The sequence below is a fragment of the Puma concolor genome, chromosome D1 (genome assembly GCF_028749965.1).
Source record: "Puma concolor isolate L17-30 chromosome D1, mPumCon1.1.hap2, whole genome shotgun sequence".
NCBI classification, from domain to species: Eukaryota; Metazoa; Chordata; class Mammalia; order Carnivora; family Felidae; genus Puma; species Puma concolor.
Genome location: NC_141676.1, coordinates 55557614 through 55579800, shown reverse-complemented (window position 1 = coordinate 55579800; position 22187 = coordinate 55557614). Strand labels below are relative to the sequence as shown.

The window sequence follows — 22187 nt, the reverse complement described above, 5'->3', positions numbered from 1 at the left end:
CTTTGTCCAATATGTCATTTGCAAATATCTTTTCCCATTCCGTTGGTTGCCTTTTAGTTTTGTTGATTGTTTCCTTTGCAGTGCATAAGCTTTTTATCTTGATGAGGTCCCAATAGTTCATTTTTGCTTTTAATTCCCTTGCCTTTGGGGATGTGTCAAGTAAGAAATTGCTACAGCTGAGGTCAGAGAGGTTTTTTCCTGCTTTCTCCTTTAGGGTTTTGATGGATTCCTGTCTCACATTCAAGTCCTTTATCCATTTTGAATTTATTTTTGTGAATGGTGTGAGAAAGTGGTCTACTTTCAACCTTCTGCATGTTGCTGTCCAGTTCTCCCAGCACCATTTGTGAGAGAGACTGTCTTTTTTCCATTGGATATTCTTTCCTGCTTTGTCAAAGATTAGTTGGCCATACTTTTGTGGGTCTAGTTCTGGGGTTTCTATTCTATTCCATTGGTCTATGTGTCTGTTTTTGTGCCAATACCATGCTGTCTTGATGATGACAGCTTTGTAGTAGAGGCTAAAGTCTGGGATTGTGATGCCTCCTGCTTTGGTCTTCTTCTTCAAAATTACTTTGGCTATTTAGGGCCTTTTGTGGTTCCATACGAATTTTAGGATTGTTCTAGCTTTGAGAGGAATGCTGATGCAATTTTGATTGGGATTGTATTGAATGTGTAGATAGCTTTGGGTAGTATTGACATTTTGACAATATTTATTCTTCCAATCCATGAGCATGGAATGTTTTTCCATTTCTTTATATCTTCTTCAATTTCCTTCATAAGCTTTCTATAGTTTTCAGCATACAGATCTTTTATCTCTTTGGTTAGGTTTATTCCTAGGTATTTTATGCTTCTTGGTGCAGTTGTGAATGGGATCAGTTTCTTTATTTGTCTTTCTGTTGCTTCATTATTAGTGTATAAGAATGCAACTGATTTCTGTACATTGATTTTGTCTCCTGCGACTTTGCTGAATTCATGTATCAGTTCTAGGAGACTTTTGGTGGAGTCTACCGGATTTTCCATGTATAATATCATGTCATCTGCAAAAAGTGAAAGCTTGACTTCCTCTTTGCCAATTTTGATGCCTTTGATTTCCTTTTGTTGTCTGATTGCTGATGCTAGCACTTCCAACACTGTGTTAAACAACAGTGGTGATAGTGGACATCCCTGTAGTGTTCCTCATCTTAGGGGAAAGCTCTCAGTTTTTCCCCATTGAGGATGATATTAGCTGTGGGCTTTTCATAAGTGGCTTTTATGGTGTTTAAGTATATTCCTTCTATCCCGACTTTCTTGAGGGTTTTTATTAAGAAAGAATGCTGAATTTTGTCAAGTGCTTTTTCTACATTGATTGACAGGATCATATGGTTATTTTCTTTTCTTTTATTAATGTGATGTATCACATTGATTGATTTGCAAATGTTGAACGAGCCCTGCATCCCAGGAATGAATACCACTTGATCATGGTAATTCTTTTTACATGCTGTTGAAGTCGATTTGCTAGTATCTTGTTGAGAATTTTTGCATCCATATTCATCAGGGATATTGGCCTGTAGTTCTCTTTTTTTACTGGGTCTTTGTCTGGTTTAGGAATCAAAGTAATAGTGGCTTCATAGAATGAGTCTGGAAGTTTTCCTTCCCTTTCTATTTCTTGGAATAGCTTGAGAAGGATAGGTATTATCTCTGCTTTAAATGTCTGGTAGAATTCCCCAGGGAAGCCATCTGGTCCTGGACTCTTATATGTTGGGAGATTTTTGGTAACTGATTCAATTTCTTTGCTGGTTATGGGTCTGTTCAAGTTTTCTATTTCTTCCTGTTTGAGTTTTGGAGGTGTGTGGATGTTTAGGAATTTGTTCATTTCTTCCAGTTTGTCCAATTTGTTGGCATTTACTTTTCATAGTATTCCCTAATAATTGCTTGTATTTCTGAGGGATTGGTTGTAATAATTCCATTTTCATTCATGATTTTATCTATTTGGGTCATCTCCCTTTTCTTTTTGAGAAGCTTGGCTAGAAGTTTATCAATTTTGTTTATTTTTTCAAAAAACCAAGTCTTGGTTTCGTTGATCCGCTCTACAGTTTTTTTTTTTTTTAGATTCTCTATTGTTTGTTTATGCTCTGATCTTTATTATTTCTCTTCTTCTGCTGGGTTTGGGGTGTCTTTGCTCTTCTGTTTCTATTTCCTTTAGGTGTGCTGTTAGATTTTGTATTTGGGATTTTTCTTCTTTCTTGAGATAGGCCTGGATTGCAGTCCTCTCAGGACTGCCTTCGCTGCATCCCAAAGCGTTTGGATTGTTGTATTTTCATTTTCATTTGTTTCCATATTTTTTTAACTTCTTCTCTAATTGCCTGGTTGACCCATTCATTCTTTAGTGGGTGTTCTTTAGCCTCCATGCTTTTGGAGGTTTTCCAGACTTTTTCCTCTGGTTCATTTCAATTTTCATAGCATTGTGGTCTGAAAATGTGCATGGTATGATCTCAATTCTTGTATACTTATGAAGGGCTGTTTTGTGACCCAGTATGTGATCTATCTTGGAGAATGTTCTGTGTGTACTGGAGAAGAAAGTATATTCTGTTGCTTTGGGATGCAGAGTTCTAAATATATCTATCAAGTCCATCTGATCCAATGTATCATTCAGGGCCCTCGTTTCTTTATTGATCCTGTGTCTAGATGATCTATCCATTGTTGTAAGGTTGGTATTAAAGTCCCCTGCAATTACCACATTCTTATCAATAAGGTTGCTTATGTTTGTGATTAATTGTTTTATATATTTGGGGGCTTCCATATTCGCTGCATAGACATTTATAATTGTTAGCTCTTCCTGATGGATAGACCCTGTAATTATTATATAATGCCCTTCTTCATCTCTTGTTACAGCCTTTAATTTAAAGTCTAGTTTGTCTGATATAAGTATGGCTACTCCAGCTTTCTTTGGACTTCCAATAGCATGATAGATAGTTCTCCATCCCCTCACTTTCAATCTGAAGGTATCCTCAGGTCTAAAATGAGTCTCCTGTAGATAACAAATAGATGGGTCTTGTTTTTTTATCCATTCTGATACCCTACGTCTTTTGGTTGGAGCATTTAGTCCATTTACATTCAGTGTTATTATAGAAAGATATGGGTTTAGAGTCATTGTGATATCTGTAGGTTTCATGCTTGTAGTGATGTCTCTGGTACTTTGTGGTCCTTGCAACATTTCATTCACAGAATTGCCATTAGGATCTCTTTTAGGGCTGGTTTAGTGGTGATGAATTCCTTCAGTTTTTGTTTGGGAACACCTTTATCTCTCCTTCTATTCTAAATGACAGACTTGCTGGATAACGGATTCTCAACTGCATATTTTTTGTTTATCACATTGAAGATTTCCTGGCATTCCTTTCTTGCCTGCCAAGTTTCAGTAGAGAGATCCGTCTCTAGTCTTATCGGTCTCCCTTTATATGTTAGAGCGTGTTTATCCCTAGCTGCTTTCAGAATTTTCTCTTTATCCTTGTATTTTCCAGTTTCACTATGATATGTCATGCAGGAGATTGATTCAAGTTACGTCTAAAGGGAGTTCTCTGTGCCTCTTGGATTTCAGTGTCTTTTTCCTTCCCCAGATCAGGGAAGTTCTCAGCTATGATTTGTTGAAGTACACCTTCAGCCCCTTTCTCTCTCTCTTTCTCCTCTGGAATCCCTATTATACGGATATTGTTGTGTGTCATTGCGTCACTTAATTCTCTAATTTTCCTCTCATACTCCTGGGTTTTTTTATCTCTCTTTTTGTCAGCTTCCTCTTTTGCCATAATTTTATCTTCTAATTCACCTATTCTCTCCTCTGCCTCTTCAATCCAAGCTGTGGTCACCTCTATTTTATTTTGCACCTCATTTATAGCATTTTTTAGCTCCTCCAGTTTCTTAGTCCCTTGATCTCTATAGCAATAGATACTCTGCTGTCCTCTATACTTTTTTCAAGCCCAACGATTAATTTCATGACTATTATTTTAAAGTTTTTTTTTTTCAACGTTTATTTATTTTTGGGACAGAGAGAGACAGAGCATGAACGGGAGAGGGGCAGAGAGAGAGGGAGACTCAGAATCGGAAACAGGCTCCAGGCTCTGAGCCATCAGCCCAGAGCCTGACGCGGGCTCGAACTCATGGACCGTGAGATCGTGACCTGGCTGAAGTCGGACGCTTAACCGACTGCGCCACCCAGGCGCCCCATCATGACTATTATTTTAAATTCATGTTCTGTTATATTGCTTAAATCGTTTTTGATCAATTCGTTAGCTGTTGCTACTTCCTGGAGTTTCTTTTGAGGAGAATTCTTCCGTTTCGTCATTTTGGATAGTCCCTGGAGTTGCGCGGAACTGCAGGGCTCTTCCTCTGTGCTGTCTGGAGTAACTTGTGTTGGTGGGCGGGGCCACAGTCAGACCTGATGTCTGCTCCCAGCCCACTGCTGGGGCCACAGTCAGACTGGTATGTACCTTATCTTCCCCTCTCCCAGGGGCAGGACTCACTGTGGAATGGTGTGGCCCCTGTCTGGGCTACTTGCACACTGCCAGACTTGTGGTGCTGCTTTGATGGGATCTGGTGTATTAGCTGGGGTGGATCTACAAGGTGCACAGGGGCGGGAGGGGTAGGCTTAGCTTGCTTTGCTGTGGGTGGTCCCCCGCGGGAGGGGCCCTGCAGCACCAGGAGGGAGAGGCAGACCTGTCGGAGGAATGGATCCACAGAAGCACAGCGTTGGGTGTTTGTGCGGTGCAAGCAAGTTCGGTGACGAGAATTGATTCCCTTTGGGATTTCAGCTGGGGGATGGGAGAGGGAGATGGTTCTGGCCAGCACCTTTTTTCCCCCCTGCTGTGCTGAGCTCTGTCTTCCGGGGCTCAACACCTCTCTCTCTTGGTGTCCTCTTGCTCTCCTGCTCTCTGAGCAGAGGTGTTGACTCTTAACACTCCAGATGTTAAGTCCTGCCGGGTGTCAGAACTCACGGAGTCCAGCCCCTCTGCTTTTGCAAGCCAGACTCGGGGGTTCTGCCTTGCTGGGCAGGCCGCCCCTTAACCGCCCGGGCTCCCTCCCGCTAGTCCCTGTAGCGCGCACCGCCTCCCTGCCCTTCCTACCCTCTTCTGTGGGCCTCTTGTCTACGCTTGGCTCCAGAGAGCCTGTTCCACTAGTCTTCTGGTGGTTTTCTGGGTTATTTAGGCAGATGTGGGTGGAATCTAAGTGATCAGCAGGACGAGGTGAGCCCAGTGTCCTCCTATGCCACCATCTTCCTCCCATCCCCATCACCATTCCAGTTTTATTGCTAAGCAAAATAAGTCAGAGAAAGACAAACATATATATGATTTCACTCATATGTGGAATTTAAGAAATAAAACAGATGGATATGGGGAAGGGAAGGCAAAGTCAAGTAAAAACAGAGAGGAAAGCACACCATAAGAGACTCTTTTAAAAAATTTTTTTAAAATGTTTTTAATTTATTTTTGAAGGAGAGAGAGAGACAGAGAATGAGTGGGGGAGGAACAGAGAGAGAGGGAGACACAGAATTCGAAGCAGGCTCCAGGCTTTGTTCTGTCAGCACAGAGCCTTATGTGGGACTCAAACTCACGAACTGTGAGATCATGACCTGAGCCGAAGTCAGATGCTCAACTGAGTGAGCCACCCAGGCACCCCTTTTTAAAAAAAATTTTTTTTAATGTTTTTAAATTTATTTTTGAAGGAGAAAGAGCACACCATAAGAGACTCTTTTTTTTTTTTTTAATTTTTTTTTAACGTTTTTTATTTATTTTTGACACAGGGAGAGACAGAGCATGAACAGGGGAGGGTCAGAGAGAGGGAGACACAGAATCTGAAACAGGTTCCAGGCTCTGAGCGGTCAGCACAGAGCCCGACGCGGGGCTCGAACTCACGGACTGCGAGATCATGACCTGAGCCGAAGTCGGCCGCTCAACCAACTGAGCCACCCAGGCGCCCCAAGAGACTCTTAAATACAGAGAACAAACTGAGGATTGCTGGAGGGAAGTGGGGTGGGGGGATGGACTAAATGGGTGATGGGTATTAAGGAGTGCACTTATTGGGCTGAGCACTGGGTGTTATATGTAAGTGACAAATCACTGGGTTCTACTCCTGAAGTCAATATGTCACTTTTGTTAACTAACTTGAATTTAATTTAATAAATATTAAAAAATTATATGGGGGAAGAAATGAAAAAAAAAATAGTCACCATTCTTCTCAAGCTCTTCATCCAGACTGCCATCTCTGCTGCTGGCAGCTAATTTGGCATTGCTCCTTTCACACAGGAAATGGAGACTCTCAGGTGTGCCTTCTCTAAGGTTCTTGCCCAACCCATCTGCTCTCTTACCCACTTCCACTCCAACATCCACATCATGCCAGGGAGACCATTAATGGCACTTAGCGCTTCATGTCAGCCCCCTCTCCACCCTTTAACCACTTCCTTGTTGGCTGCCCATCACTTATGGAAAAAAAGTCTCCATGGCATAGCATGGAACCCAAGATTCTTTAAGATGTTTTTCATTATTTATTTAGTTTTTTTAAAATTTTTTATTTGAATTCCAGTTAACATAGTGTCGTATTAGTTTCAGGTGTATAATATAGTGATTCAACTGCTCCATACATTACCCTGTGCTCATCATGACAAGTGCTCTCCTTAATCCCCATCACTTATTTAACCCATTCCCTCACCCACTGTTGCCTCTGGTAACCATCAGTTTGTTCTCTATAGTTAAGAGTCTGTTTCTTGATTTGTCCCTCCCTACCTCTCTCTCTTTTTGTGCCTTGCTTGTATGTTTTACTTATAAAAAGCAAATATAAAATTCCACACATGAGTGAAATTGTATGGTATTTATCTTTCTCTGACTGACTTTTCTTAGCATTATAGTCTCTAGTTCCTTCTTTGTTGTTACAAACAGCAAGATTGCATTCTTTTTATGGCTGAGTAATATTCCATTATATATCTATCTATATATATATCTATATATATATATCTATATCTATATATCTATATCTATCTCACATCTTTATCCCCTCATCAATCAGTGAACAGTTGGCCTGCTTCCATATCTTGGCTATTGTAAATAATGCTGATATAAATAAGGGTGCATGTATCCCTTTGAATTAGTGTTTTATTTTCTTTGGGTAGATACCCAGTAATATGACTGCTGGATCATAGGGTAGTTCTATTTTTAACTTTTTGAAGAATTTCCATACTGTTTTCCATACTGGCTGCACCAGTTTGCATTCCCACCAACAGTGCAAGAGGGTTCTTTCTCTACACATCCTTGCCAAAACTTGTTGTTTTTTGTGTTGTTGATTTTAGCCATTATGACAGGTGTGAGGTAATATCTCATTATGGTTTTGATTTGTATTTCCCTGATGATAAGTGATGATAAACATTTTTTCATGTGTCTGTTGGAGAAATGTCTTCTTTGTAGAAATGTCTATTTATATTTTCTGTCCATTTTTTAATTGTTTTTTTTTGAGTATTGAGATTTATAAATTCTTTATATATTTTGGATACTAGCCCTTTATCTGATATGTCATTTGCAAATATCTTCTCCCATTCTGTAGGCTGCCTTTTAGTTTTGTTAATTGTTTCCTTTGCTGTGCAGAAGTTTTTATTTTGATGAAGTCCCAAGAGTTTATTTTTGCTTTTGTTTCCCTTGCCTCAGGAGACATATTTGGATAAAATTACTATGGCGGATGTCAGAGAAATTACTGCCTGTGCTCTTGTCTAAGATTTTTATGGCTTCAGGTCTCACATTTAGGTCTTTAATCCATTTTTAACTTATTTTTGTGTATAGTATAAGAAAGTGGTCCAGTTGCATTCTCTTGCATGTAGCTGACCAGTTTTCCCAACACTATTTGTTGAAGACTGTCTTATTCCCATTGGATACCCTTTCCTGCTTTCTCAAAGATTAATTGGCTATATAGTTGTGGGTTCTGGGTTTTCTATTCTATTCCATTGATCTGTGTGTCTATTTTTGTGCCAGTACCATACTGCTTTGATTGCTAGAGCTTTGTAATATAACTTGAAGCCTGGAATTGTGATGCCTCTAGCTTTTCTTTTCTTTTTTAAGATTACCTTGGCTATTCAGGGTCTTCTGTGGTTCCATACAAATTTCAGAATTGTCCTATATCTGTGAAAAATGCTATTGGTATTTTGATAGGGATTTCATTAAATGTGTAGATTGCTTTGGGCAGTATAGACATTAAAAAATTTTTTTAATGTTTATTTTTGAGAGAGAGAGAGAGTGTGTGAGCAGGGGAGGGGTAGAGAGAGAGGGAGACAGAATCCAAGGCAGGCTCCAGGCTCCAAGCTGTCAGCATGATGTAGGACTCAAATCCATGCATGGTGAGATCATGACCTGAGCTGAAGTTTGATGCTTAACTGACTGAGCCATCCAGGTGCCCTGGGCAATATAGACATTTTAACAGTATTTGTTCTTCTAATCCATGAGCATGGGATGTCTTTCCATTTCTTTGTGTCATCTTCAGTTTCTCTGGTGAATGTTTTATAGTTTTCAGAGTGTAGATCATTCACCCTTTAGTTAGGTTTATTCCTAGGTATCTCATTATTTTGGGTATAATTATAAATGGGATTCTTTTTTTAAAATATATCTTTCTGCCACTTCATTATTGGTGTATAGAAATGCAACATATTTCTGTGATTGATTTTGTATTTTGCAACCTTACTCAATTTGTTTTTCAGTTCTTGCAGTTTTCTTTTTGGTGGAGTCTTTCAGGTGTTCTGTATAGAGTATCATCTCTTGTAGAACTACTTGTAGTGTCATCTACAAGTAGTGAACGTTTTACTTCTTTATTGATTTGTACGCCTTTTATTTCTTTTTGCTTTCTGATTGCTGTGGCTAGGACTTCTAGTACTATGTTTAATAGATTGGACATTCTTGCCTTGTTCCCGACAGGGGAAAAGTTCTCAGTTTTTCCCTGTTGAGGATGATGTTAGCTGTGGGATTTTCATATATGGCCTTTATTATGTTGACTTGTGTCCCCTCTAAGCCTACTTTGTTGAGGATTTTTATCATGAATGGATATTGCACTTTGTCAGATGCTTCCTCCGTATCTGTTGAAATGATCGTATGGTTCTTATCCTTTCTCTTATTGATATACTGTATCACATTGATTTGTGAATATTGAACCACTGTTGCAACACAGGAATAAATACCACTTGATCATGGTGAATGATGTTTTAAATGTATTGTTGAATTAGGTTTGCCCAGTATTTAAATTTTTTTTTTTAATGTTTACTTATTTTTGAGAGAAAGAGAGACAGAGCACAAGTTGGGGAGAAGCAGAGAGGGAGAGGGAGACAGAATCTGAAGCAGGCTTCAGGCTCTGAACTGTCAGCACAGAGCCCAATGTGGGGCTTGAACGCACTCACTGCGAGATCATGACCTGAACCAAAGTCAGACGCTTAACCGACTGAGCCATGTAAGCGCCTCAGTTTGCCAGTATTTTGTTGAAGATTTTTGCATCTATGTTTATCAGAGATGTTGGCCTGTAGTTCTCTTTTAAGTGGAGTCTTTGGTATCAGGGTAATGCTGGCCTCATAGATTAAATTTGGAAGTGTTCCTTCCTCTTCTATTTTTTGGAAAATTTTGAGAAGAATAGCATTAACTCTTTACGTGTTTGGTAGAATTCACCTGTGAAGCCATCTGGTCCTGGACTTTTGTTTGTTGGGAGGTTTTTGATTACTGATTCAAGTTTTTTACTGGTTATTGGTCTGTTCTGATTTTCTGTTTCTTCCTGTTTCCATTTATTCATTGTTTTTCTAGGTTGTGCAATTTGTTGGCATACAGTTTTTCATAATATTCTCATAATTGTATTTCTGTGATGTTGGTTGTTATTTCTCCTCTCTCACTTGTGATTTTATTTATTTTAGTCTTTTCTCTTTTTTTTCTTGATAAGTTTGGCCAGAGGTTTATCAAATCTATTGATTTTTTTTTTTCCAAAGAACCAGCTTCTGGTTTCATTGATCTGTTCTATTTTTTTTTTTTTTAGTTTGTATATCATTTATTTTCGATTTACCCTTATTATTTTCTTACTTCTGCTGGGTTTAGGTTTTGTTTTTATTTTTCTAGCTACTTTAGGTGTAAGGTTAGGTTGTTTATTTGAGATTTCTTTTGCTTCTTGAAGTGGACCTATATTGCTATAAACTTCTGTCTTAGAACCACTTTTGCTACATCCTAAAGGTTTTGGACCATCATGTTTTCATTTTCACTTCTTTCCATGTACTTTTGAACTTTTTTATATCCTGGTTGACCCATTCATTGTTTGGTAGCATGTTATTTAACCTGTATATATTTGTGCTCTTTCCAGAATTTTTCTTGTGTTTGACTTCTAGTTTCATAGTACTGTGGTCAAAAAATATGCATGGTAAGACTTTGATCTTAAATTTATTGAAGCTTGTTTTTTGGGCTAATATGTGATCTCTTCTTAGGAATGTTCTGTGTTCACTTAAAAAAATGTGTACTCTTCTGTTTTAGGATGGACTGTTCTGAATATATATGTTTCATCCATGTGTTCCTGTGTGTCACTTAAAGCCATTTTTTCCTTGTTGATGTTCTGTTTACATGATCTGTCCATTGATGTTTGGGGTATTAAAGTCCCCTACTATTACTGTAATATTATCAATTAGTTACTTTGTTTTTTGTTATTAACTGGTTTATGTATTTGAGTGTTCCCATTCTGGGTGCATAAATATTTACAATTGTTCTATCTTCTTGTAGGATTGTCCCTTTATTATCATATAGCATCATCCTTTGTCTCTTATTATAGTCTTTGTTTTAAAGTCCATTTTGTCCAATATAAGTATTGCTACTCTGTTTTTCTTTGTCATCCATTTGAATGAAAGATATTTCTTCATCCCCTCACTGTCAATCTGGACATGTCTTTAGGTCTAAAATGAGTCTCTTATAGGCAGCATATAGATGGGCCTTGTTTTTTTAATCCATTCTGTCACCCTATGTCTTTTTATTAGAGCATTTAGTCCATTTATATTCAAAGTAATTATTGATATATATGTATTTATTGTAATTTTATTAGTTGTTTTATGGTTGTTTCTGAAGATCTTCTCTGATCCTTGTCTTTCTCTCTTCATGGTTTGCTGATTTTCTTTACTGATATATTCTTTCGCGTTCTTTTTTTTTTTTTTTTTAATTTTTTTTTTCAACGTTTATTTATTTTTGGGATAGAGAGAGACAGAGCATGAACGGGGGAGGGGCAGGGAGAGAGGGAGACACAGAATCAGAAGCAGGCTCCAGGCTCCGGGCCATCAGCCCAGAGCCCGACGCGGGGCTCGAACTCACGGACCGCGAGATCGTGACCTGGCTGAAGTCGGACGCTTAACCGACTGCGCCACCCACCCCTCTTTCGCTTTCTTTATTCTTTGTCTTTATTCTTTGCGTATTTATTAGTGGCTTTTGATTTGTGATTACCATTAGGTTTGTATATAATGTCTTCTGCATATAGAATTTATGTTAAGTTAATGGTCATTTAAGTTTGAACTCACTCTTTTTTTTCTGGAAAAGGATATTTTTAAATTCATATAACTGCAGGTAGGGAAACCAGATTAGAGAGGAGGGTCCAGACTGGGACAAATAATGACTACCCCTCCCCCCCCCCCCCACCCCAGCAGAACAGGGGAGGAGGTGTCCCCTATACCTCAACAGTCAATACAGGCCCCCTCTCACTCTGCTGCAGCATCCTAGGGGCAGGGTGCCACCCTCCCTGGGCCTGGGGTGGTTGGTAACACAGTCTGCTTTGCCCCAGGCCCCTTCTCCTAAGAGCATCTTGGAGAAGGGGAATGTGGGCAGAATGGGAGAAGGCAATGAGGAGGAATATTTGATGCTGGTCATAGCAACAATGACTGACGTCCAAAAATGGAAACATTGAACAAAAACAGTGCAACATTCCAAAGGTAGTTTGTGAACAGAGGAAAAATGGAAGCAGAACCATCAGGGGTAGGGAGGAGCAGAAGGGGGGGGGGTGGGCAAGGCTCGTTCTTTGTTATTAGTGTTCCATGTGAGGAAATAGGAAACTGAGGCCTGGGGTGGAAACGGATGGGTTTGAACAGTGGCTTAACCCCACTGTAGGTGGCTGCCACAAGGAACATGGGTCTCCTGGACTTCACCTGGAGAAAGGATGACTGCATTTCATCACTGCAGTAGATTTCAGGGTGGGAGTGAGGTGCACTGGATCTCATTTAGAGAGGGTAAAGGGCTCAATCCCTTCCTGCCTTTTCTTCCTGTGCCCCAAAGGGGGCTGTCCAACCTAGAGGAAGGACTAGGCAAGGTGGGGAGAAAAGTGGATGTGAGCTGCACCTCGTGAAGTAAAGGCTGGTTGGGGGCATCTTGGCACTGAGCACCCCTCTACATTGGCCATACCAGCTTCTGCCAGTGCTGTGGAATGGGGCATATTACAATGAGATGGGGCTGGGCCCCTTTTAAGGCCAGGGGAGCCGTCCCAGGCTCCTTAGTGGGAAGCTAGAGGGAAGAATGGGGAAGCAGAAGGGACCCCCCCCCCGCCAAGCCAAGAGCCCAGTCAGCAATGTCTGTATCACTGAGCATGGGGACACATCAGAGGCAGGGTGAGGCAAGGTGCAAAGTCAGCTTCGTCTGGCAGGGCAAATGTGTGCATGGGTGAGAGGGGTTGCTAGAAACCAAGAGCAAAAGAAATGCCTCCTCACTCAGCTCTGGGGCCCTGCAGCGGCTAATGTGCTGTGTAGTATGGTGGTGAGAACACAGGTGGGTGGCAGTGGTGGGTAGGTTTGGGAGAGGGGTGGGGGCAATGGAAGTGGAGTGGAGCTGTCCAGTCCCAGAAGGAAACTGCTTCTTGGTGATGGAGTAGGTGGTATGGTGTAGTTACTGCTTTTCCTATGAGGACTCCCAGGAAATGCCCTCTTCTTCCACCTTCTCCAGTTTCTTTGGCTCTGCCCCTTGATTTCCTCCTGGGAGTTGTAGTTTTCTGCATCTTGACAGCACCCTTGTTGTTTTTCCCCTTTGGTTGGCCCTGAGGTTGCTTAGGTGCTGGCACCTCACTGGGTTCCTTCCGACTAGCTACCAGCACTGACCCAGGACTCGTTGGAGGCTGCTTGCCCAGTCTGCCCCACCCCTGCTTCTCAGTACCATTCTTCTTGTGCTTGAAGGCCAAGGGCTGGCTGGACTTTGAGTTCAACTCCCTCATCTTCCCTTCTCTCCAGAACAGGTAAGGGAGCAGTGGCTGGGATGCATGAGCTTCACTGCCAGCCTATGTACATTCTCTGGACTGCTAGGAGTGATGGTGCTGGGCACTGAGGAACTGGCCTGGCTCACTGTGGCTGCCACCAGTAGCAAATGCAGATGCCTTCTGGGGGCTGTGCCAGCACCAGATACAGCTCAGGCTTGGAGTCCCAATTGGAGGCAGTTAGAACCCATTCTTTCCTCTCCTCCCATGTTTTAGGTATATGTTGTCATATTTTATATCCTTTTATTTTGTGAGTTCTTTGACTGATTTTTTTAATAGGTCTCTTCTTTCCTCCCCAAAAGTGGTCTTTTTAATGTTCTCTCCTTTCCACTCAAAGAGTCCCCTTTAATATTTCTTGCAGTGCTGGTTTAGTACTAGGTCACAAACTCCTTTAGTTTTTGTTCATCTGGGAAACTCTTTATCTCTCTATTATGAATGATAGCTTTGCTGGATAGAGTATTCTTGGCTGCAGATTTTTCCTATTCAGCACTTAGAATATATCATGCAACTCTATTCTGGTTTGCCAAATTTCTGCTGAAAAATCCCCTGCTAGCTTTATGGGTTTTCACTTGTAAGCTACTGTTTTCTTTTGTCTTACTGCTTTTAAGATTTTTCTGTATCACTATATTTTGCCAGTTTAATTAAAATATGTCTTGGTGTGGATCTGCTTTTGTTGACTTTGATGGGAGCTCACTGGCCTCTGGGATCTGGATATCTATTTCCTTCCCCAGGTTAGGGAAGTTCAGCTAATAGATTTTCTCCCCCCCCCCCCCTTCTTCTAGGACTCCTATAATTCGAATGTTATTATATTTGATGGAGTCACTGAGTTCCCTAAGTCTGTTCTCATTTTGCATAATTATTTTTCCTCTATTTTGTTCATCTTGATTACTTTCCATTACTCTGTCTTCTTGGTCACTAATTCATTCCTATGCTTCTTCCATCTTGCTGTTCATTCCATCAAGCATGTTTCTGATCTGGTTTATTGCGTCCTTTATCTCTGCTATTCCTTATCTCTGTGTTAATGGTCTCACTCATGTCTTCTACTCTTTTCTCAAGTCCAGTGAGTATTCTTAAGATCAGCACTTTAAATTCTCTGTGAGGCATGTTATCTATTCCACTTAGAACTCTGGCTGAGGACTTACCCTGTTCTTTCATCTGGGATAAAATTTAAAATTTTCTGTCTTCTCATTTTGTGTAAGTCTCTGTACCTGTTTCTCTGTGTTAGGAAAGTCAGCTATGTACTTTGTTCTTGAGTGTAATGGTCTTATGAAGAAGAGGTCCTGTAGTGCCTTACAAGTATAATGTCCCTGATTCCCTAGAGTCTGGCACTTCTGGAGTGTGCTCTCTTGTCTGGCTGCTTTATCCTTTAGGCCAGTCATCTGCAGAGGCTCTCTTTGCCTATTGTGGGGAGTATTTGGGCCCTGGCCTAAATGTGGTGCATTAACTAGGTGTGTTCGTATCTGTTTCTGAAATGAGGCCTGTTGCCACTGCCACAGGAACCAAGGCTCTGCAAAACTCCCTTGTTGGGAGACATGGTGTGAGCAGAGGCTTGTGCAGGACTTCTGGGGGAGGTAGTCCACCATGCTGAGACTGAGGCTAGCGTAATTGGGAGGGGTATTTCTGCTGGAGTGGTGGGGCTTGGTGTAAGAAAGTTAGGTAGCAAGTGGCCCTGTGCTTATGCTGAAGGGCAGGGGAGGGAAATGGCACTGGATAGTTCCTTTGTTCTTGGAGGAGTCTACCTGGGATTGCTGTCTCTCTGGGAAGTGCTCCAAGATGAGCAAATAACCTCCCCACTGTGTGCCCCAGGTACTCTTCATATCTCTGTTTCCATGCTGTATGTCTGCAAGATGTTTGCCTGCCTCCTCTCCAAGAGCAGCCCCAATGCCCTCCAAGCTCTCCCCGAGCCAAACATAGTGACCTTTAAAACTCCAGGCTTTAAGCCCCACTGGTTGCGGGAATTCATAAAATTTGTTGCCTCTTGCTTTCCAAGCCAATTGCTATGGGGATTTATTTTCCCTGTGCACTCCCCTCAGTGCTAGTCTGTCTCTTGCCTTTTCTCTGTGACTGCAGCTCCATTCCTGCTGCAATGGCCACAATCTATTTCTCTCCCAAACCATGCTCTGCACTTCCTACCTTTCTTCAGTGTCACCTCTTCTACATCTTTAGTTGTAGAGTTTGTTCTGCCAATCTTCAGGTTGATTTCTGTGGTATTTAGGATGATTTGTTAGTTATCTAGTTGTGTTCATGGGAAGAGGTATGTCTAGGGTCCTCCTACTCCACCACCATATTCCAAACTTATTGACTCCTTAAGATTTTTTTTTAAAGCTTTTTATTTTGAGATGTTTGTAGATGCACATGCAGTATTAAGATTTAATATAGAGATCCCATGTACTCTTCAACCATTTCCTCAAATGGTAATATCTGGCAAAATAATAGTACAGTATCAAAATAAAGATATCGGCATTGCTACAGTGAAGATACAGAACACTTCCAGAGACACAAGGATCCCTCATGTTGTCCTTTTATAGCCCCATCCACTTTTTTCCCTCCCATCTCCCTTTTAATCGCTGGAAATTACTAATGTGCTCTTTATCTCCATAATTTTGTGAATTCAAGAATATTATATAATTGAAATCATACAGTATGTAATCTTTTGGGATTTTTTTTTCCCCACTGCATCATTCTCTGGAGATTTATCCAGATAATTTAATGCATTAAGAGTTCATTCCTTTTAAATGCTGAGTAGTATTACAGAGCAGGGCTGTACCACAGTTTGTTTAATCATTCTTCTATTGAAGAACATGTGTTTCCAGTTTTTGGCCGTTATGAATAAAGTTGCTATAAACATTTATGTGCAAGCTTTTGGTGAACATAACTCTTCATTTCTCTGGGATAAATGCCCAGGAATACAAATGTTCAGGCATATGTTACTTGCATGTTTACTATTTTTAGAGATTGCCCAATTGTTTTCCAGAGTGGCTGGCTATACCCTTTTACATTTCAACCAGCAATCCAGTTTCCCCACATCCTTGCCAGTATTTGATATTTTCACTCTTTTTAAAGAAACTAGCCATTCTGCTAGATATATAGTGATATTTCACTGGGTTTTAATATTTATTTTCTACTGGCAAATAACTGAGATTTTCATGTGTTTTTTTTTTTTTTTTTTTGCATCTGGTTCTTTTTCCATGAAATATCTTTTCATGTCTTTTGCTTATTTCTACTTAGATTTTTTTTCTAGTTAAATTTTCAGAGTTCTTTATATATTCTAGATTCTAGGGCTTTGTTAGATTTATCATTTGCAAATATATTCTCTCACTCTGGAAGTTTTTTTTTTTTTTCATGCTCTTAACTGAGTCCTTGATACAGAAGCAGTTTTTAATTTTAATGAGTCCTAATTTATCAATTTTTCCTTTAAGGACTCACGTTTTTGGTGACAAGACTAAGAACACTTTGCCCTAAATCCTGAAGATTTACTAAGTTTTTCTAAAAGTTTTAGATTTGTGCTTACATTATTATTATTATTATTATTATTATTATTATTATTTTACATTTAAGTCAGTGGTCATTTTTGAATTAAAGTATGTATTGAGGTACAATTAACAAATAAAATTATAATATATTTAAATAAATTAAAATAAATAAATATAAATTTATAAATATATTTGTATTTATATGATGATTTGGTATCTGTATACACTGTGAAAGGATTCCCACCACTGAATTAATCAACACATCTGTTATCTTACATGTTTTCTTTTCTTTCTTTCTTTCTTTCTTTCTTTCTTTCTTTCTTTCTTTCTTTCTTTCTTCTTGCTGAGAACATTTAAGTTCTACTCTCTTAGCAAATTTTAATTATCCAATATAGTATTACCAACTTTAGTCACCATGTTATACTTAGATCCTCAAAATTTATTTTTGTAACTGAAAATTTATACTCTTTTACCAACTTTCTCTATTTCCCCATCCACAGCCTCTGGCAATAACCAGTCTACTCTCTATGAGTTTGACTTTTTTTTCTTCATTACACATATAAGTGACATAAGTGGTACTATACGGTATTTGTCTTTGCCTGGCACGTTTTGTGTAGCATAATGCCTTTTAGTTTCCTCCATCTTGTTGCAAATGGCAAGATTTCCTTCTTTTTTAAGGCTGAATAATGTTCCATACCTTTTCTTGTTTCCATATCTTGGCTATAGTGAATAATACTGCAGTGAATATGAGAGTTCACATATGTTCTTGAGATAATGATTTCATTTCCTTTGCATGTATATCCAGACAGACATGGGATTGCTGCATCACATATGGTAGTTCTATTTTTGTAATGCCCCCAATTTTGAATCCGAGAGACCACCAAGGAGCCAATACTGGTGCAAACACACGAGGGTTTATTTGCAAGCTCGAGCTTGGGCCCAAGTATACCCGACACAGCGGAGCAGGGACTTGGACCCTAGGTTAAGAGGCATAGCAGTTTTATAGGGGCCAGTGGCCAATGAGATTGTAACACACACAGAAAGTTGCACAGTCATGTTAGTCCACACGCAGGTGGCCAATTGAATTACAATTTACCCTATAGTAACTGTTTGAACTAGCCTATCACTCTGGTCAGAATTGGCGTGCAAGTTTGGCGGGCAAAAGGCGGGGTTTAAGAATTGGTGTGCAGGTTTGGTGGGCAAAAGGCAGGATTTACATTCTTTGGCGGTTAGGGGTTCCACATTCCTATATGAGCCGGTTTCCAGTAAGGGTGTGCTCAGCGGCTTGACTAGGGTGGGGGAGTGTCTTAAGCAATAAGTAGGTCATGTGGGGGTTATACATGAGATGATGGGTATAGCACAAAATGGAGTTAGTCTTGCTCTGCTTGTCCAGGGGTAGGGGATTTTTGTTAACTTCCTTGGGTCCCACATTTTTAATTTGTTGAGTAACCTCCATGCTGTTTTTCATAGTGACTGTACCAATTTATATTCCCACCAAAAATGCACAAGTTTTACTTTTTCTCCACATTCTTGTCAACACTTGTTATCTCTTGTCTTTGGATAATATATGACAACCCCTATAATATCCACTATTGTTTTTTTGTTTTTGTTTTTGTTTTTGTATTCCTTTCATCTTTTATAGGTCCTGGAACATTGTAACTGATTCTTGAATGCTTAACATTGAATGATATTAAAAAATGGACTTTAGGCATGAATTTTGGCATGGCCTGGGAGAATTGGTGATGATAATCATTGGAAAGAATCTTAGATATGTGATGCTGCTAATCTCTGGTCATAAATGTGGATTGAGAGTAAATCTTTTCTTCTAATAAAAGAAAAGTTTGGGGAAATCTCTGTCCCCAGAAACAAATTTATGTTCAGTCGTCATTTCTTGTCAATCTAGTTTGGAGCAAATGATTTGCTGCACAGAGATGGGGACTAAATGAAATTACTGGAGGATGGAAACTATCCTACTTACCAGACAACCTCAGACTCTGACTCTCAAGGGCAATTGGCTACCTAAACAAGTGCCCTCCACTGACCAGGCCAACATAAACATGACTGGGAACAGGGCAGTGTTTTTATGATCCTTGGTCCCTGGAGACCCCTTTTCACTGGGAAAGATACTCTCATTTCAGTGAGCACTTGCCTGAAACCCAGAGGCCTCTCACGGCAGGGGCTGCCTACGATCACCTCTCTAAGTTGACTCAGCTCTGCAAGCACCCAGAGGGCCTCCTCCTGGAAGCCCTTCAGATCAATGGGAACCAGAAGTCAAACACTCTCCCAGGACTGTGGCCCATGTGAACAAGGAATAAGCAATGGCCATAACTATCCCTTTAGTTTGCCACATTCTAGAATGCAATCACATTTTCCTGGGACAGCTTTGAACAATATGACCTTCTGTTGGTTTTCTTCCTTTTGTACATAAGATTAGTCATATCAATCCTATTTGAATCTCAGTTGAATCTTACTTCTCCCTTCTACCACACTTAGTCCTGGAGAGAGAGAGAGAGAGAGAGAGAGAGAGAGAGAGAGAGAGAGAGAGAAGCGCATTTCTTAAACTCCAAGCTTCCAGGCTAATGTAGCTAGATGACTGTTTACAAAAAATCTGTGGCTTGCTTGCCACAGACAGAAACCACATTTCTATCCCTTCAATATCCCTGTGAGTCAGGGATTATCACCCACTGCCCTCTCCATGGTAATGATAATAATGAGTATTTATTGAGTTCAAACTATGTACTAAATACTGTGCTAAGCATTATATGTGGATTATTGCACATAATTCTCACTAAAACCCTGAGGGGTAGATAGTGTTATTATCCCTAAGAACAGATGAGGCAAACAAGGCTCACAGAGGGTGAATTGATTTGATGAGCCACAAAACTGTTTGCTCTTTCTATTGGATTGAGCTTCCTTTTAGGGAACTTGTGAATATTTTCTAGGGTGGAAAATCCCTGCCATTGAGAGCAGTTTTGAGTTTTGAAAGAGTCTTAATTGGCAGAATTAGGGGTTGGTGATAGAATTGATAAATACTACCTTTGGGCAAATAGCAGGTGTGGCCTCAGGGAAGGGGCTTGGCTGTTTTATGTGAATCAGAAGGCAGTTTCTAGGAGTCCCTGCAGGTTTTCAGTCTTACAGGCCCTTTGGAATTGTTTAAGATTTCTCAATGTTCAGAGCACATTATATTTAGAATGGGATGGGATTCAGAGATTATCTAATTTAATCACCTTGTTTTATAGAGTTAATTCAGAGAGATTATGTGAATTAGACAAGGTCACCCACCTAGAGGCAGAATAGGAACTATACCTCTGAGCTCATAAATCCCATCCTAGAGCTCTTTCCTTCCCTTAATACAAGAGATTAAATATCATCCTTATTGGTTACTTTTATAAAAGGGTATTTTCTTTAACCCAGTATATCCAAAATACAATCATTTCAACATGTTCTTGATAAAAAATTGATAATGCTAATGAAAAATTTGCCTTTTTTCTTTGGTGACCATTTGTTGTGGTGAAAGAAACATAACACAAAATGTACCACTTTAGCAGGTTTTTAAGTGTGCAATTTAGTGGCATTAAATTAGTTGCACATTGTTGTGCAACTATTACCACTATCTATTTCTAGAACTTTCTCATCAGTACAAATTGAAACTCTGTTCTCATTAAATAACACCTCATCATCCGTTCCCCCAGCCCCTGGTAACCTCTATTCTACTTTCTGTGTCTATAAATTTGTCTATTCTACATATTCATGTAAGTGGAATCAAACAGTATTTGTCCTCTTGAGTGTAGCTTGTTTTACTTAGCATAATGCTCTCAGGGTTTATCTATATTGTCATATGTATCTAAATTTTATTCCTTTTTATGGCTGAATAATATTCTATTGTATGTATATACCACCTTTTGTTTATTCATCTGTTAATGAACACTTAGGTTGTTTCCACTTTTTTGGCTACTGTGAATATAGTGTTGCTGTGAATATTGGCAAACAAGTCTCTGGACTACTTTTGTTTATTTTTTATTTATTTAAACAATACTTTTAACATTTATTTATTTTGAGAGAGAGAGAACAAGCGTGAGTGGGGGAGGGTCAGAGAGAGAGAGAGACAGAGACAGAGACAGAGAATATGAAGCAGGCTCTGCACTGTGAGCACTGAGCCTGATATGGGGCTCAAACTCACAATCTTGAGACCGTGACCTGAGCCAAAATCAGGAGTTGGCTGCTTAACGGAATGAGCCACCCAGGTGCCCCAGTCTTTGGACTATTTTTAAAAAATGAAAATGTTATTTCACTTAGCATAAGTTAGTAAAAGAAAGACAAATACCATATGACTTCACTCATACATAGAATTTAAGAAAATAAATGAGCAAAGACAAAGAGAGAGAGAGAGAGAGTGAGAGAGGCAAACCAAGAAACAGACTCTTAACTATAGAGAACAAACTGATGGTTACCAGAATTGAGGTGGGTGGGGGGATGGGTGAAATAGGTGATGGGGATTAAGGAGTGTACTTGTTGTGATAAGCACTGGGTGTTGTATGAAAATGTTAAATCACTATATTGTACACCTGAAACCAATATTACACTGTATTTTAACTAACTGGAATTTAAATTAAAACTTACAAAAAATAAAAGCAGTGTTTAAAAGAAAAAAATGAAAATCTTAGGACAAAGGGAAGGGTCGGGGAGATGGCAATAGAATATGAGTAAGTTGGGCTGCAGTGGAATACCATGAGAGATTTAAAAGCAAAAGATACATACTTTATTAAATTGTCAATATGGCCATGCTCTTAGGCATATGGAACTAGGTGGGAGGGTATGATTTGAGGTTGAGTAATACATAGGAAGATAGAAGAGGATGGAGGTTGTGGAGAGAGACATAATGAGGTTCAGTCTCATTAAATGAGTCTCCTGTCCTCATTATTTAGGGTGAGTCCCGATACCTGAATCTCTACTTTTACAGAGAATGGGCATCTCTTTGTTTCTTTAGGGAAGTCACTCATTTCTTCCATTCTAGTTCTTTCTCTCAGTCCTAGTCTATCTGTGTTGATTAGCTGTGTGACTTTGGAGGCCACTTGACTGCCTCTGAGCAGGGAATCACCATTGGATGATCACAGATACATATACTAGGAGGACCCTTTCTCCAGAGGAGAGGTTAAGTGTCTGATGTTTCCTTCTCCTAAGGAAGCTCTAAGGAGATTGGAGTCTCCCCCTTGGTTTATCCACCCAAATCTCCCACCCAACATTTATTCAGTGAAGCTACTAAGAGACCCAATGATTGTAGTCACGTTTCAGCTTCTCATCAGATCTGATTTCAACCATAAAATGGAAATATCCCACCTTGAGAAAAGATGCATTCAGCATCTTCACAGTTGTACAAACAATACCTGTGGTAGACTAGGAAAGTAGACTAGAGAATCTCCTGCATCTTCAAATCTGAATTTATAGGATTCTATAAATATAAAAATAGTAGGCATAACACTTAGC

At 39.7% G+C, this 22187-nt stretch overlaps 1 pseudogene; it reads right to left on the bottom strand.

Annotated features, from left to right (window-relative positions):
* Nucleotides 1-12869: 12869 nt before the first annotated feature.
* Nucleotides 12870-13191, bottom strand: LOC112865959 (high mobility group protein HMG-I/HMG-Y-like; annotated as a pseudogene).
* Nucleotides 13192-22187: the final 8996 nt, after the last annotated feature.